The sequence below is a fragment of the Apis florea genome, unplaced genomic scaffold (assembly GCF_048593485.1).
Source record: "Apis florea isolate Af1SG1 unplaced genomic scaffold, ASM4859348v1 contig_3517_pilon, whole genome shotgun sequence".
Lineage (NCBI taxonomy): Eukaryota > Metazoa > Arthropoda > Insecta > Hymenoptera > Apidae > Apis > Apis florea.
The window spans coordinates 2580617-2598755 of NW_028256778.1; the positions used below are offsets into that span (position 1 = coordinate 2580617).

Sequence of the window (18139 nt, forward strand, 5' to 3'; positions counted from 1 at the left end):
TAGACACCGTACTTGGATGAGTGACCACTTAAGAATACTATATATTGTTGATTTCTTTTTTACCTTCCTATCTGTTTTATCAATGTTTATTAATTTCTATCATTTTACGTGTTGTCTCATATATTGTGAATTTTTCTTCATTTTTTAAATTTTATAGACTTTGTTAAAAACATATACTGTTATATTATTTAAATCGGTGTAATTTTTTAGTTATTTGTAGATCTTATTGCTTTTCACATCACTCTTGTGTTTTATATTTTGGCAATGAAAGTAGTATTTCTAGAGAGAGATAAATGAAGTAGACACCAACGACCATACCACGTAGGAACTACTGGTTCTCGTTCGATCACCAAAGTCAAGCTACGTCGGGCACGGTTAGTACTTGGATGGGTGACCGCTTGGGAACACCGTGTGTTGTTGGTTTCTTTTTTACCTTCCCATCTGTTTTATCAATGTTTAATAATTTCTATCATTTTACGTATTGTCTCATATATTGCGAATTTTTCTTCATTTTTTAAATTTTATAGACTTTGTTAAAAACATATACTGTTATATTATTTAAATCGGTGTAATTTTTTAGTTATTTGTAGATCTTATTGCTTTTCACATCACTCTTGTGTTTTATATTTTGGCAATGAAAGTAGTATTTCTAGAGAGAGATAAATGAAGTAGACACCAACGACCATACCACGTAGGAACTACTGGTTCTCGTTCGATCACCAAAGTCAAGCTACGTTGGGCACGGTTAGTACTTGGATGGGTGACCGCTTGGGAACACCGTGTGTTGTTGGTTTCTTTTTTACCTTCCCATCTGTTTTATCAATGTTTATTAATTTCTATCATTTTACGTATTGTCTCATATACTGCGAATTTTTCTTCATTTTTTAAATTTTATAGATTTTGTTAAAAATATATACTGTTATATTATTTAAATCGGTGTAATTTTTTAGTTATTTGTAGATCTTATTGCTTTTCACATCACTCTTGTGTTTTATATTTTGGCAATGAAAGTAGTATTTCTAGAGAGAGATAAATGAAGTAGACACCAACGACCATACCACGTAGGAACTACTGGTTCTCGTTCGATCACCAAAGTCAAGCTACGTCGGGCACGGTTAGTACTTGGATGGGTGACCGCTTGGGAACACCGTGTGTTGTTGGTTTCTTTTTTACCTTCCCATCTGTTTTATCAATGTTTAATAATTTCTATCATTTTACGTATTGTCTCATATATTGCGAATTTTTCTTCATTTTTTAAATTTTATAGACTTTGTTAAAAACATATACTGTTATATTATTTAAATCGGTGTAATTTTTTAGTTATTTGTAGATCTTATTGCTTTTCACATCACTCTTGTGTTTTATATTTTGGCAATGAAAGTAGTATTTCTAGAGAGAGATAAATGAAGTAGACACCAACGACCATACCACGTAGGAACTACTGGTTCTCGTTCGATCACCAAAGTCAAGCTACGTCGGGCACGGTTAGTACTTGGATGGGTGACCGCTTGGGAACACCGTGTGTTGTTGGTTTCTTTTTTACCTTCCCATCTGTTTTATCAATGTTTAATAATTTCTATCATTTTACGTATTGTCTCATATATTGCGAATTTTTCTTCATTTTTTAAATTTTATAGACTTTGTTAAAAACATATACTGTTATATTATTTAAATCGGTGTAATTTTTTAGTTATTTGTAGATCTTATTGCTTTTCACATCACTCTTGTGTTTTATATTTTGGCAATGAAAGTAGTATTTCTAGAGAGAGATAAATGAAGTAGACACCAACGACCATACCACGTAGGAACTACTGGTTCTCGTTCGATCACCAAAGTCAAGCTACGTTGGGCACGGTTAGTACTTGGATGGGTGACCGCTTGGGAACACCGTGTGTTGTTGGTTTCTTTTTTACCTTCCCATCTGTTTTATCAATGTTTATTAATTTCTATCATTTTACGTATTGTCTCATATACTGCGAATTTTTCTTCATTTTTTAAATTTTATAGATTTTGTTAAAAATATATACTGTTATATTATTTAAATCGGTGTAATTTTTTAGTTATTTGTAGATCTTATTGCTTTTCACATCACTCTTGTGTTTTATATTTTGGCAATGAAAGTAGTATTTCTAGAGAGAGATAAATGAAGTAGACACCAACGACCATACCACGTAGGAACTACTGGTTCTCGTTCGATCACCAAAGTCAAGCTACGTCGGGCACGGTTAGTACTTGGATGGGTGACCGCTTGGGAACACCGTGTGTTGTTGGTTTCTTTTTTACCTTCCCATCTGTTTTATCAATGTTTAATAATTTCTATCATTTTACGTATTGTCTCATATACTGCGAATTTTTCTTCATTTTTTAAATTTTATAGACTTTGTTAAAAACATATACTGTTATATTATTTAAATCGGTGTAATTTTTTAGTTATTTGTAGATCTTATTGCTTTTCACATCACTCTTGTGTTTTATATTTTGGCAATGAAAGTAGTATTTCTAGAGAGAGATAAATGAAGTAGACACCAACGACCATACCACGTAGGAACTACTGGTTCTCGTTCGATCACCAAAGTCAAGCTACGTTGGGCACGGTTAGTACTTGGATGGGTGACCGCTTGGGAACACCGTGTGTTGTTGGTTTCTTTTTTACCTTCCCATCTGTTTTATCAATGTTTATTAATTTCTATCATTTTACGTATTGTCTCATATACTGCGAATTTTTCTTCATTTTTTAAATTTTATAGATTTTGTTAAAAATATATACTGTTATATTATTTAAATCGGTGTAATTTTTTAGTTATTTGTAGATCTTATTGCTTTTCACATCACTCTTGTGTTTTATATTTTGGCAATGAAAGTAGTATTTCTAGAGAGAGATAAATGAAGTAGACACCAACGACCATACCACGTAGGAACTACTGGTTCTCGTTCGATCACCAAAGTCAAGCTACGTTGGGCACGGTTAGTACTTGGATGGGTGACCGCTTGGGAACACCGTGTGTTGTTGGTTTCTTTTTTTGCCTTCTCATATTTTAAGCATATGTATTATTTTTTATCATTTCCGATATTATCTCTGTCCATAATTTTTCATTAATATTAATATAGAATGTATTCTAATTTTTGATAACATATTTTGTTTGGTTTTTTATAAGTTTTGCATTAAGAGTAATTTATTTCATTTTTCGCATGATACTTATGAGTATTTTATTATCTATATCAAGAAAGCATCTATATTTCTATAAATACAAATTTCAATTTTTTTCTATAATAATTCTAAAATTTACTTTTTTTTGAAAATTTTGTCCTTTAATACATTTAATATATTGCAAGATCGTTTTATCAAATAGTAAACTTAAAAAATTGTTTCTTAATATGAATCTATTAACAGTTTAGTGTGTTTTTATTTAAATTTTAGGCAAAATTAATTTTAAAATTAACATAAATTAGTTGGTGTCGATCAAAAATTTAATTTTTGATTTTTTAGTTTATATTGGATTTTTAAATTAATAATTTAACTGAAAACTTTTTAATAAACAATGACTTAATTTAATTTAATCTAAAAAAATAAATCTATTTTTGTTCATAACTTTTTAATAAATGCGCGCAAATCCTTATAACATTATTCATTATAACTTATAACTTCAATAACTTTGGTCATATATTAAAAAATCATTGAAATTGAAGGATTTTTTTTAATATTTATGAAACATTAATGTTAATCCGATATTGATCTAATTAATCTGATAGTTTAAAAAAGCTAAAATAAAGATCACAGTCAGAAAAATATAGATTGAATATAAAGAAAAAAAGAACCAGAAAATAAATCATTTACAATTTCATAAACTATCCAAACATGATTCCAAATTTTTCGACAGATATAATTTATAATAATTATAATGTTACATAAATGACGTATCATAATGTTGTATCATAAATATAAATAAAACAACATTAAATGCACATATATATTTTCATTATATATATATATATATTTATATATATATATAATAAGTAAACAGTAGCAGTATAATAAAAATGACTTTATCATAGTCAATAGCATACAATATCTATCATTTATTCGCATATCGGTAAATTTTATTTTATTTTGTTTTATTTTTTTTTCTTTTTAACTTAGAATATTATAAATATTTAAATAATTTATCCTTTTGAAAACAAAATCTTGCAAATTTTTTTAAAGCTATTTGAAATTAACTAGATATCATTATTAAAATTATTTTCAAATTTTCTAATAAATTGATATCTATTCCTGTTATGTTTGCGAATAATTCAATTTTTTTTTAAATATTCAATGAACAATATTTTTATTATTTGAATTTTCACTTTCTCCAAGTTTTGGTTGTTATAAAACTGTTTCCAAAATAATTTTTGAATTTTTTTCTTTCAGAAAAGAAATACTTCTTTATTTTTTTATTTTATTTATTATATTTTTCTGTTTTAATCTTATACAATATGATATAAATTATCGCAAATAAAATTACATAAAATAAATAAAATCGATCGAAATACATAAATTAAAAAAGTAAATTTAGCAATAAAGTATTAATAATGACAAAAATGATTGGAATAAATATTTTTTTATAATTCATGATTTTTTTCTAAATCTGATACTAATATGAATATTATATATGCTATAAATAACTATAAATAATATAAATTTAACTATCAAACGATCGTTAAAATGTTAGTATAATATGAGATATTCAAACTTGAGCGATCATCATTGTGTTAGTATAATATCAGTGAAAAGGTCCAACGACTCTATAATCACTCTCATAATTATGACTATCAACTATCAATGAATCGATGTAAATCATAGATACAAAAAATTTGGATATCAGACTGCATATAAAGCTTAATGAATAAGAGATATATAAGAGATATATAAAACAAATGAACAAATATAAGTATGAATTGATGTAAGAAATATACGATACGAATTAATATAATATTAATAAGATAAATTAATGTAAATAAATATAAAAAATTAATATTAAGAATAATAAAATGAAAAAACGAATTGAAATATATGGATTCTTTAATAATATAATTTTCTCGTGAATTAATATAATTTTTCTTAATGGCAATTAATATATTAAAGATGATAAATAACGAATAACAATATTGTATGATCTATTCTTAAATTTAAAAATTTTCAATAACCATTAGTTAGAAATCTCAAAAAAGTACAAAAATATTTAAATTTATAAAAAATTCTTTGTTGTGGATTTATAAGATTTTTAATATTGATTTTGCAATAAATAATTATTATTACAAATTTACGGACCGTATCCTCTGCAACATCTCCATTTCGTGATATCATATTTTATAAAATTGTGTCGTTGTTGTAAAAATTCGATCTCATATTTAACGCTGTCATTTCTCAATATTTCTAATATTCACGTTATTCACAATTTTATGTTCTCCATGTGCATATTATCTGATAACTCTTCCTTATTATTCTAATTCTTTTTATCAGATATTCTTATTTATTCTATCAAGATTTCATTTTATTCAATACCTTTTTTTTGTATATCTTGCTTTACTCAATTTTTCAATTTTTGTTTAAGTACAGTCATTTTATTATATATCATAATATCTATTGTCTTTTATTTATCAAGTATCACAAAATGTCACAAGTCCTGCAATTTTTACAAAGTTTTCTGAAAATTCTTAGAATTGATCTAAAATTGAACTAAAATTGAATTAAAAAAATTTATAAATTTCTCAAAAATTGAAAAAGTTGTGCATTTTTTGTAATATTAATTTTAATACTATTAAATTTTATAGAGATTATTTTTAGATATATATTAGATATAATTTATATTAAATTAGATATAATTTATATTTAAATAAAAGAATATATATAAACTATAATTTATAATTTATAATCATAGTTTTTTTAAATCACATGATTTAAACAAAAAAGAAAAAAAATAAATTAATTATTGAACAAAAAAAAATTTAAAAAGAACAGATTATTCTTAACTCACGTAAATTCTTTTTCGGAAAATTCTTATAGATGGAATTTTTTAAAGATTGATTGATTTTTCCATGCATTCATTTTCTATCATTTTATTTTTCTGTATCTTTCATTCATCTTTTGATATTTGAAAAGAATATCCAGTCACATCTTCCTCAATATTAAAATAATCATACACTTTATATTTGCTATATTCATTTAGCAATCGCTTAGTTTTAGTTTCTCTTTCTTTGAAATTAAAAAAATAATAGAAGATATCATAAATCATTGTTGAAATATATAGCAAAACAAATAAATAAATACAAATAACATAACCATACACTTAAACATAAATTATTAATTGATAATCTAATTAAAAAAAATTGCTATTGATAGCATATAAATTTATTTATTAAATATTTATTCATTAATTTCAAATTAATGCATAGCATTCTTAAGTAAATTCTTAGCTGAGCATGGCAATAATCGTTTTCCTTAATACAATCCAATTAAATCACAAACTATATAAACTATATTTTTCAAAAATGTTTATATGTTTATTTTTAAAAATGTTCATAAAATAAATTGAATTAATTAAAGAAGATTTCTTTTTATTTTTAAGAAAATCACATAGATAAAGACCAATATAAAGACACTAATACATAATAAACAAGATTTTTAGTATAATAGGAAAATAAATTAAATAAATTAAATCTTTATATGAAATTTGAACTACATTTTCAAAAACTTAAATCTATAACAACTGAATTTTTATTTATAGAAGATTTAAATGTAAATCAAAAAAACTCATACGTAAACATTAGAGACAATCTTTTTAATAATACTGGCTTAAAAACAACCTGGTTCAAATAAGTTGAAATAATAAATAATGATATATCAGATTACAAAAACAATATAAATTTTATAGAAAAATACATAATAATCCATATAAAAAGACTACATAAGAGGAAAAACTATACTTATTATATAAACTATAATGATTTATATAAATGATTAATAGAATTATCAAATGCAGTATTATAAATCTTAAAGATTGATTTTAAAAATTATAAAAATTAAAATAATTTTGCAAAAATGTATTAAATAACATTAAAAAAAGAATAGTTCTAATTTGAAGTTTTAATAAACTCATAACTAACTCATAATAATTCATAACAATACTGAATACTAAAAACCTAGTATTACAAATTTAAATAATAATACACAAATAATTTAAGAATAAACAATAACAATAATTATATTATAATAAATACAATTGAAAAACTATAATAAATATATTAAATACAAAAGTACATTTGCATATACAATGCAAACTCAAAACAATAACTTGGTAAATAATTTAGGAAAACTCACCATGAATAATAAAATCAATTAATCAAAAAAGTTTAAAATAAACAAAATTTTTACTTTTACAGGAAGAAGATTTTTACTATAGTATAAAAGAAAAAAGATATTAATTCTTCCTAAAAGATATATAATGTAATCTGTTCTTCAAAAATAAGTCAAATTTGATTCACATTATGTATTATATAAATTCACATTATCAAATGTGAAACAATATGTTCAAAATATTAAAATAATTATTTCAAAAAATTATCAATAATATGTAGTAATACATGTATTTCTATATAATTCATAGTTTTTTAATTGTTTGAATTTAACATTTTTTTCAAAAATATTGAAAACTGCCAAATATAACAATGATCTCAAAGAAAAATAAAGACAAAAGCAAGTTTATCAATTATATATATATATACCCTAACAATTAACATCTTACAATCAGCAAGATTGATGAAAAAATTCTAAGAAATTCAATGAATTATTAATATATTCCTAAAATAATCCATGATTTATGATCCATGATTTAGATTTAAATAAAGACAATCAATTATAAAATTTATTTTTAACATCTGCTAATATAAAAATACAAAAGTATGTTGGAACAAATTTTATAAATTTAAAAAAAACTTTTAACACAATGTAGCTAAAAGAATTCTTTTAAGCTCATAAAAAAAGCTTTCTTAAAGCTTCATCTTCATAAAATATTCTGAAACATTATTCCATGTAAGAAACATTTATTAGAAAAGAAATTAAAATAAAATTCAAAAAAATATTTTATATTAAAAATTAATTATAGCAAAGGATGAATTATCTTATCCATCTTTTAATTATTTAATATATATTTAATATATATTTTAGAAACATGTTAATCTATTTAATATGAACAATAGTAAAAAAACAAATTATCATGACTTTTTAATAGACATAAAATGCAATTTATTAAAATTTAAAAATTATACACAAAAATTCAAAATTTTTACTATACATGGAATTGAAAATTAATAAAAACAATAAATATAAAATAAATTTATTCAAACCATTAACAAAAAGAATGCAAACTCATATGATTAAGAATATGTAAAAGAATTTTATCTAAAGAACTAAAATATTTCATACAAGTTATATCTAGAAGTTTATATACATAAATAAAAAATCTAAATTTAAAAATTTACTTAAATTAATATAAATTAAATTAAAAATTTAAATAAACAAATTTATTTTTTAAGAATTTTGACATGAAATTAAAATTGTTTATATACAAGCATTTGATATGATCAATTCTCACTTATGAATATTCTAATTCAATAATAATAATAAAGACAATATAATGAAAAAATAGAAATATTTAAAAAAAAAAAATATTTATATGTTACATTTATATATTACAGAAAATTTATATTAAACTATATAAAAACTGTTATTTTATTTTATTATATTAGTTTATTATATTAATTTTATTATATTAAACTATATAAAAACTGCTATTTTATTTTATTATATTAATTTATTATATTAGTTTTATTATATTAAACTATATAAAAACTGCTATTTTATTTTATTATATAATTAAAATAAGAAAGATACTAATATATATATATATATATATATATATATATATATATATATATATATTTATTACATATATTTAATAATATTTATTATTAACAGTTTTTACATACATATATATATATGTATGTATGCATGTATGTATATAATTACATATATATATGTATATACAAAGAGATATTTGCATATCAAAAATAATAAAAAATTTTTCATTATTAATATCTCAATTAATCTCTAACATAAAAAAAATTATATACATATAATTATAATTAAACATTGGAATTATAATTTGATGTAATTTTTTTATATTTATTAATTATTAAATTGGTTAAATTTCAAATAACTAAAAACTTAAATTATTATTTATAACTTTATTTTTTTTTAATTTAATTAATTTAAATGTATTAATTAATTATAATTTAAATGTATTATGTATTTAATGTATCAAATTTTATTTTTATATTATTGATATTTAGAATTATTAAAGATTAATACATTAAAGATACCTATCTTTAATATAGAAAAAAAAATTGGCTGTTATTATTTACTACTGAAATAGATATAGTAATAATTTTTGTTGTTATTGATACGCACAGTGTGTCATCAGTCTTATAATACTTATTTAAAATTTTTATATAAAAATATTTTCATTATTGATATCAATTAAGTATTATGTTACTAAAAAGACTTGTGAAATCAACATACATCGTAAATGCAATTTCAAATTTACAATTATATATAATTTATATATATACACACACATATATGTATATATTTATATACATATATATATGTATATTAATCATATATAAAAAATAACTCTGTGTGTGTGTGTGTGTGTGCGTGCGTGCGTGCGTGCGTGTATTTTTTGCACACGTTGCTTGTTTAAAATTTATTTATAAATGAGTTTCTTTGATAGTCATAAATTAAATTTGTTTTTGTTGATAATTACCCCCCCCCCCCACACACACACACACACATTAGTCCAAATCTAGTACAGATCATCATATACACGAAATTTTTATTAGATTATTATTATTATTATTATTACTATAAGTACAGAATTCATTATATTATTTTTTTGTGAATATTTCGAAAATCGATAACCAACAAGTAGCAATGATAACATATGGGGAAAAGTTTAGAATTAACAACATATCTCAAAGTTGCCGAAATTGAAGAAGAGAATTCATTTTTAAACAATTATTTTCTAAAGTTTCTTTTATGCAATTTAGTAGATGTAATAAAATAATGCAAATTTTTGTTTAAATTTCTTTTGGATATAGTTTTATAAGATATCTAATAAAAAGAAATTCTAAACTTTTTTCGAAACCGTATTATAACATTAACGAAAAATAAGATTGTATTAGAGATTGTATTATCGTATTTATATTTTTTTATGAATTTTTGAATTTCTAGATTTGTTAATTAAATCTCTAGATTGTTTAATTTTCTTGTTGATAATTTCATTTTTTTTGCATTTAAGTATAATACAAAATATTCAGCATAATACAAGACAAAGATAATGAAAAATTTAAAAATTTAACGAATGATTAAAAAACTAAAATAACGAAAATTTCATTCAAGAATTTATTATCATTATTTATGAAAATTTTATTTTTTGTTATTAACAATTATAAATCGAAAATATTATTGAAACGAGTTTAAAACAATTTAAGAAATATAAAGCAAAGAAATATTAAGAATCAAATTTCTATATTCATCCAAAACATTAGTCATTCACATTCATTTCCTATCTTTCCTTTCTATTTCAATATTTAACTAATAATCTATATATAAGAAAATAAAAATAATACTGAATTGTCAAAAAATTTTATCTAATTTTAATTAGTTTTTATTTATATAATTCAATAAATATTGCATATGAAATGCTTTAAATATATTACATAATAAATTTTTGTTGATCGATAAGTTAAAGTTAAATAAATACGGTATTTGATTATTCTTATTATACCACTAGCTATGATTTCTCCTTTTAGTTTTGTTTCATATTATCTAAATTAAATTGTTTATAATTTAATAAATAAGCTTCAATCAACATTTTATATCAACTTTTGTATTTGTTTTTTCTTCTAGAATTAATCTTCCGAAAATTCTACATATATAGCAACATTCTGAATAAAAATATATATAAATATATATATGAATATAAATGTATATGGGATATATTTGAAGAATTTATTCTATAACCAAAACAAATACCAAGTTAATATATAAAAAACGTTCCTTATTTATTAAGTTATAAGCAATTTAACCTTGTACTGGATGAAGTGAGACGAAACTAAAATGAAAAAACTTAAAAGTTTTAAGTGACCGCGCAGTAAGGATAGTTCAGTAGCGTATTTCAATTTATCTAATAAAGTGAACTAATAAAAAATTTATTATGCATGTATTTAAAAAGCATTGGTGAAATTTCCGAAAATATGTAAAATTTGATTCAATTGAATTTTTTAATACGATAACAAATAAAAATAAAGTTTATGAGCAAAATTTTTGATAACTCGAAAGTTAAAATTCAAAATTTCGAAAAATATTTTAATGTCATTTTTAATATTTCTTTATAGCATAAAATAATTATAAATATTTAATATTTTTTTTATCCTACATATATAATATATATAGTAAATATAAATATATATAAATATATATATATATATATATATATATATATATATATATATATATATATATATATTTTATATCTTTTAATATAATAGATTTCTTTTTTATTCATAAATATTCATATATTTATGTAATCGATCAGCGAATTTTTTTTAATTCTATTTAAGTTTTTGAAGAACTTACTTAATAGTAAAATAAATAAGTATAAAATTTTCTTTTAAATAAAAATCTGTATTATAGAAGAACTATTTATTGCTACTTTGAAATAAATAAATGCAAAAATGGATAAAAGAAATTGGAAAAAGAATAATCTTAATATGGCATATATAGTAGAACAAAATAAATTATATATTCGAATTATAGAAAATAATTCAGTATATAAAAATTATATAATTGCGATTTATTGAAAATTGTATTTTCAATTGTATTATTGTATATATTGTATAATTGTATATATTGTTCACTAAATGTATGTAGATCTAAACAAAAATCCAACATATACAATATATACACAAATTACACGATATTTTTTAATTAAATATTATATAAGTATAATTATTTTTAACTAAATATATATAATATATAATAAAAATATACAAGTGCTGTTATAGAGTTTGAAATTTGTAAACATGTGCCTAGCTAAAGATTTATGTACATAAACCTGTAAACAAATAACCTTTAGTGTGTTTCTAACAGTACTTGTGAACAAACGGAAAAATTTAACGTTTATCTATAATTAAGAATAATCATTGGTAAGAAACCAAATAAACAAGAAATTATTGTTAAAAAATATATAAAATATAGAAAGGAATATATATAATGAAATTACTTTTTAAATAGAAGTAAATTGACGATTCATTATAATAATATTATAATAAATAAATATAATAGTGACAAAAATATTGCAAACAAATTACAATTCGTTTAAGAAAATTAAAATAAAAAGAAAAATTACTTCTTTATGAGATAATAAAAAATCCATTTGTATTTGTTTCAAAATTTGTGACATTAATGATTGCTATTGGTTTTAATAAAGAAATGCATGGAAAATTCCATAAAAAAGTTGTGAATTAATAAGAAGAATAGCTATTTAGATTAAAATTCGTTAAAAAATACATAAAGGATATGAATTTTTGGAATAAAGTTATTTTTTCGAATGAAAGTAAGTTTAATTTATTTAGATTATTTAGATATAAAATAAAATAATCTGGAGAAAATCAAATACAGAATTAAATTTAAGAAATCTAAAATGTGTTATAAAATGGTGGAGGCTTCGCAATGATATAGAAGTGTATATGTCCGTTAATCTTGATATTTATTGACGAAATAAATGAATAGAAAAAATATTTAAATATTTTGAAAAAAAATTAATAAATAGTGCAGAAAAATTGAATATATCAAGAGATTTTTGTTTTCGCAAGATCAGAATCCTAAACATAATCCAAAATAATGCAACAATGGTTTGTAGTATAAAATAACAATATGAAAAGAAATAGAAAAAAAATTGAAATAATCAAATTTAAGTATTTTTTATGAAAATAAACACTGAAAAATATCAAATATTATGATTTGGAATAATAATTATAAACACCAATCAGTTTTTAAGTATCTTTTTGATATTAAAAATTTTATAAACAATATTATCTTATATTTTCAAACATAGATTTTTATTTCGAAGATAATTTTTCTATAAAAATTATAAAATCATTGAATAAAATTATAAAATACATAGGCTGTCATAAATAGTTGACATTATAGGATTTAATTAATATTTTTCTGTAATAGATTTTAAATTTTTATATTAATATTCCAAAGATATTTTCATATTCAAGTTATTATAAAAAAAAATAAAATTTCTTTTATAGTTAAATTCTGTATTTTATTACCAGAGTAATAAAATCTCATTAAAAATCTTTTTTTTTTACGCCAATCATATCAAAATGAAAATATATTTAAAAAAAATTTAATTGGAAACGAAAATCGTTTGCGGCCTTTGTACAGAAAAAATGATCATTGTTTTTCCATATTTCCAGAAAAATGTTTTTTTGATTTTGATCATCATGTTATTATTATTACATTTATGTATTTCATCGAGAATAAGTAAGTACATATGAATTTAAGACTCGATACATGACTGATATAACGTTGTGAAACTATTTTTATGTACTATTTACTTAGTATAGATTATTTAAGCATTTATATTTTTATATATTATATTTAATACAGAGGAATATATATAAAAATATTTAAAATTGGTGTGTTTAGAATTAAATAGAATATCGAAACAAATAATAAAATGAATCTCACTATTTCAAATTACTTGTTATCGACTACATAAGGATGGAAGATAGCATGTGTCTATATATTGTAATGATCTTTTCAAATCCAGAATTCAGAAGTAAGTATGTTATAATGTGCATGTTAAAAATTAGTGCGATATAGCAGTGAAAGTTTTAATAATGTGAATGTGATTTTTTTGTTTTGTTGCAGTTTAAATGATTTTGTAACTATATATATAATTATTATATAAAATTATTAAATTAATATATTATTTTGCAAATTTTCTTTTGAAACAGATTTAGAACATAACCTAAAAACCAAATATAATTTAATATATTTTGATTTTATGAAATTAAGAAATATATTAAAAATAGATTTATACATTTTATTTTTTTAAGAATAAATGTAAAATTATAAAAAAGTTAATCCATTGCAATAAAATGAAAGAATTGTATTCATAATTTTTTTTTTAATTAATTAAAACAAAATTTATTATATATACATATTTATTATAGAAGCAATTTATTATTTATTTCAATCAAAGAAGACTCTATGTTTTGTTTTAATTAAATAATTTAAAAAAATAATTTTAATTAAACAAGAAAAAGAATATATTTTTTATAAGTATATAAATTTTTTTATATAATTTGTTGAATAAATTTTAATTTTTTTTTTATAATTATGTGTATTTAATGATATTAAACTTTTTGTTGCTTTCTATATACATTCTATATATATCTACAAAGATTTTTTTTCAAAAATATAATATATGTACAAATATGTATATATAAGATATAAATTTCATTTTATAAATATATCAAAATGATATAATATAAAATGGAATAATAAAATAGATATAAAAGTGAAAATTACAATATAAGAATATTATAACACAATATATTATAAATATAATATATTTTTATTGTCTAATGATAATCAATTTATTAAAGACATATATTTATAAGAGGTTTTTTGAATCAATTATTTAGTAACATATATAATTAATAATTAATATATTTATTTGATTTTATAATCAAATGATATAATTAATCAAGTTTATTAAAAAGTTTTAGAAAGTTTATTTAAAAGTATTTCTGTATGTACAAAATTCTTATTTATTTATAAATTAATTAATTTTTTTCTTGCAGCTTAATTTTTTAAATATTTTTTATGATATAAAATTACATATTATAAAATTACATATATTTATGAATTTATCACATTATATGTTCATTGTTTGAGAAAATATAAATTACTTATTTTAATATAAAAACATGAAAATATTTTTTTGTGCAAAAAAAATTAAAATGAAAGAAATTTATAAAAATATAATATTATCAAATAAAATACTTTACAAAGTATTAAATTATCTTAGTATTTATATTGTTCTAAGATTAAAATAAATATTTAATATATAAATATTTCCACTTAAATATTAATATTCAATATTATTTGAATATGTTTGAATATTATATATAAAATCTAAAAATGATATATTTTTTTATTTAAAATCTAGAATTTAAGTATATAATTGTTATAAAAATCTTATTTACATCTTATTTATTGTCTTTACAAATTGTAATAAATTCATATTTTCACATATCATAAATAACAAATATTTCTATACAATAATTCTATATAATAATATTTTTATATACAAAGTATATATATATATATATATATTACTTTATTTTTAATTATTATCAATGATCATAATATAAATAAGATAGTCATATAGTAAGTTATTTAAAATCATCATTATATTCACTAAAAATGTTGTTTTTTTATTTCTAAAAATATTGTTATTAATATTGTTTATTTTTAGATAAAAAAATTGAAATAAGTATTTATAATAATTTATACTTTTATTAAATATTTAATGATTTTAAATTAAAAATTTTATAGTAAATAAATTATAACATATACATATGAAAATTATGTATTGAAATCACTTGTCAGTAAAAATTATACATATAAAATGTTATTATTAATTAATAAAAAAATAAAATTATTAATAAAATTTAAATTAATAAATAAATTAAATTTTAATATTTCATAGAGAAATTATGCCTAATTTCTATTGCTTTAAATTTTTATAAAAGAGATTTAACTTTCATAGAATTGTATATAAATATTTCTTCATTCTTCTTGTAACATATTTTTTTCTTATTAAAAATGATATATAATTTTTTTTTGTTCAATTCGTCAATGTATCATATATGTTTAATGACATTAATATTTCAAAATTATAGTGGCATTTATATCATTTTGGAATAATTATATAGTAATTTTTCTCTTTTCTTTTTGATACGTATATAGAATTTATCAACATAAAGTCATTATCAACATAAAATTGTTTAAAATTTTTTTCATTTTTTAAAATTATTTTGTAATATATTTGAATATTTTCATTTGTTCATTTTTTCTATATCAAAAGTTGACATACAGTTCCAAATTATGTGGAATTCTCCATTAAGTTTTTTTATTCATTTGATTTTCTCCAAATAATTATTTTTGCATTAGATGAGAATATAATTTCATTCTTGGTAATAAAAATATTTCGAAATAAATTAAAGTTTAATTACTTTAATTTAGTCAGAAGTAATATTTCGAGATTTTTGCAGTTAATTATAAGTAGATAAAACTAAGAATTTTTTAATTTGAAATTTTTAAAATTTTTATATGATTAATCCAAAGAGTTATTCTTATGAAATTAAGAGGAAATAAATGAAAATAAGTAATTTATAATATAAGTTAAATTATATTAAATAAATTATATTTATTAAATTGAATATAATAACATAAAATAACAAATATTCAAAAATAAAAATTAGAAAAAAAATTTTAAAAAATCTAACATCTTATTATTATTAATATATTTTATATTTTGAAATTTTAGAGCATCTGATAATTTAAAAAAATTTTTTTATGATTTTTTTTTTAAATATGAAATACTTTTGATAACATCAAAAATAAAAATATATTTTCTATTGTTTTTATAATATTCAATATTATTAAAATATTTTCGTAAAAAATTTTTCCCGATTTTTTTTTATCTATTTATTAGTATATTCTTGAGCTTCTTCAGACATTTGACTAATTAACAATAATGCAGAATTTATTATCTCTCGTTCGTGAATTAAAATTTTATACACGAAATTGATATAATAAACAACATTTAGAAAAACTTATTTATGCATATAATATGGATAATTTGAAACAAAAATGGATTTTATTGATATCTTGTTATAATATCTTATTAATATTATTAAATTTTTTATTATATTAGCTCTGCATAGATAACAGCGTTGAGTGGAAAATGTGGATAAAATTATGTTATATATCTTGCCATTAATATGTGCAACTTTATATAAAATTTATAATTATATCCAAATTTTGTGATATTTCGTTCATAGATACTTTATTATTCTCATGTAAAATAAGTCTACAAAAAAAAAAGATTGTTTTGAATTTTTTCATATAATTTTTTTTACAGATATAAGTTATAAAAAAATATCTGAATTTGATTTTCCATCTTTTGTAAATATCTACTTATACATATTTTGCATTTTATGTATATATTGGCATCTTCATCATATCTCTAATATCAGTGGACAATTTATTTTAATAACTGATTGTATTGATTTTCTATAAGTTTTAATCTTAATGGATCCTTTGAATATCTTTGATAATTTCTGAAATATTAATTTTTTTAACAGTTCAATAATGTAGAATAAAACAATACTTTTGATGAAAAAAAGTCAAATCTCAACTAAAATTCTCTTTAAAAAATTTTTTTTATATAAACTATATATCAATTGATTTTATTATAGTATGCTGTTTTAAAAATAATTGATATATCTTTCTTACGGAAAAATTCATGTTTAAACATTTTTTTAATGAAGCATTTCTATTATAAGGATTTCTTACTATGAGAAATTTTCTATCAATCATTGTTGTTTATAAAATATAGATGATTTAAATACTTTTTTCTTTTATTTATCGGGGTTATTTTCTACATTAATTTTTTTGTAGATGTGTTTATGATAATTTTTTTATTAGTTATCAAATACTGTAATCAAAACCAAAAAGTTTCCTAGATATCTTCTTAAATTTTTCGTATCTTCTATGTTATATGCTTATGTTATATGCTTATAAAAGACTTTATTAAACGAGAAGTGATTAATTGTCCGTCAATAGGATTTTTTGTGCAATTCATGAACAAAAATTTCTAATAAAATGAATATTCATTTCTAATAAAATTATATTACAATTATGTTTTATGTTGTTATAATTTTGTTGACA

The 18139-nt window shown here is 19.7% G+C and overlaps 8 non-coding genes across 8 annotated transcripts; all 8 read left to right on the forward strand.

Moving 5' to 3' along the window:
• Positions 1 to 304: 304 nt before the first annotated feature.
• LOC147656679 (5S ribosomal RNA) lies at positions 305 to 423 on the forward strand. The gene has a single exon (XR_015294065.1). It is a non-coding gene; the product is annotated as a 5S ribosomal RNA (ribosomal RNA).
• A 251-nt stretch (positions 424 to 674) lies between these two features.
• LOC147656680 (5S ribosomal RNA) lies at positions 675 to 793 on the forward strand. The gene has a single exon (XR_015294070.1). It is a non-coding gene; the product is annotated as a 5S ribosomal RNA (ribosomal RNA).
• Positions 794 to 1044: 251 nt separating this feature from the next.
• On the forward strand, positions 1045 to 1163 carry LOC147656681 (5S ribosomal RNA). Its single transcript, XR_015294066.1, has one exon. It is a non-coding gene; the product is annotated as a 5S ribosomal RNA (ribosomal RNA).
• Positions 1164 to 1414: 251 nt separating this feature from the next.
• LOC147656682 (5S ribosomal RNA) lies at positions 1415 to 1533 on the forward strand. The gene has a single exon (XR_015294067.1). It is a non-coding gene; the product is annotated as a 5S ribosomal RNA (ribosomal RNA).
• Positions 1534 to 1784: 251 nt separating this feature from the next.
• Positions 1785 to 1903, forward strand: LOC147656683 (5S ribosomal RNA). Its single transcript, XR_015294071.1, has one exon. It is a non-coding gene; the product is annotated as a 5S ribosomal RNA (ribosomal RNA).
• A 251-nt stretch (positions 1904 to 2154) lies between these two features.
• LOC147656684 (5S ribosomal RNA) lies at positions 2155 to 2273 on the forward strand. Its single transcript, XR_015294068.1, has one exon. It is a non-coding gene; the product is annotated as a 5S ribosomal RNA (ribosomal RNA).
• Positions 2274 to 2524: 251 nt separating this feature from the next.
• Positions 2525 to 2643, forward strand: LOC147656685 (5S ribosomal RNA). The gene has a single exon (XR_015294061.1). It is a non-coding gene; the product is annotated as a 5S ribosomal RNA (ribosomal RNA).
• A 251-nt stretch (positions 2644 to 2894) lies between these two features.
• On the forward strand, positions 2895 to 3013 carry LOC147656686 (5S ribosomal RNA). Its single transcript, XR_015294062.1, has one exon. It is a non-coding gene; the product is annotated as a 5S ribosomal RNA (ribosomal RNA).
• The last annotated feature ends 15126 nt before the right edge of the window (positions 3014 to 18139 follow it).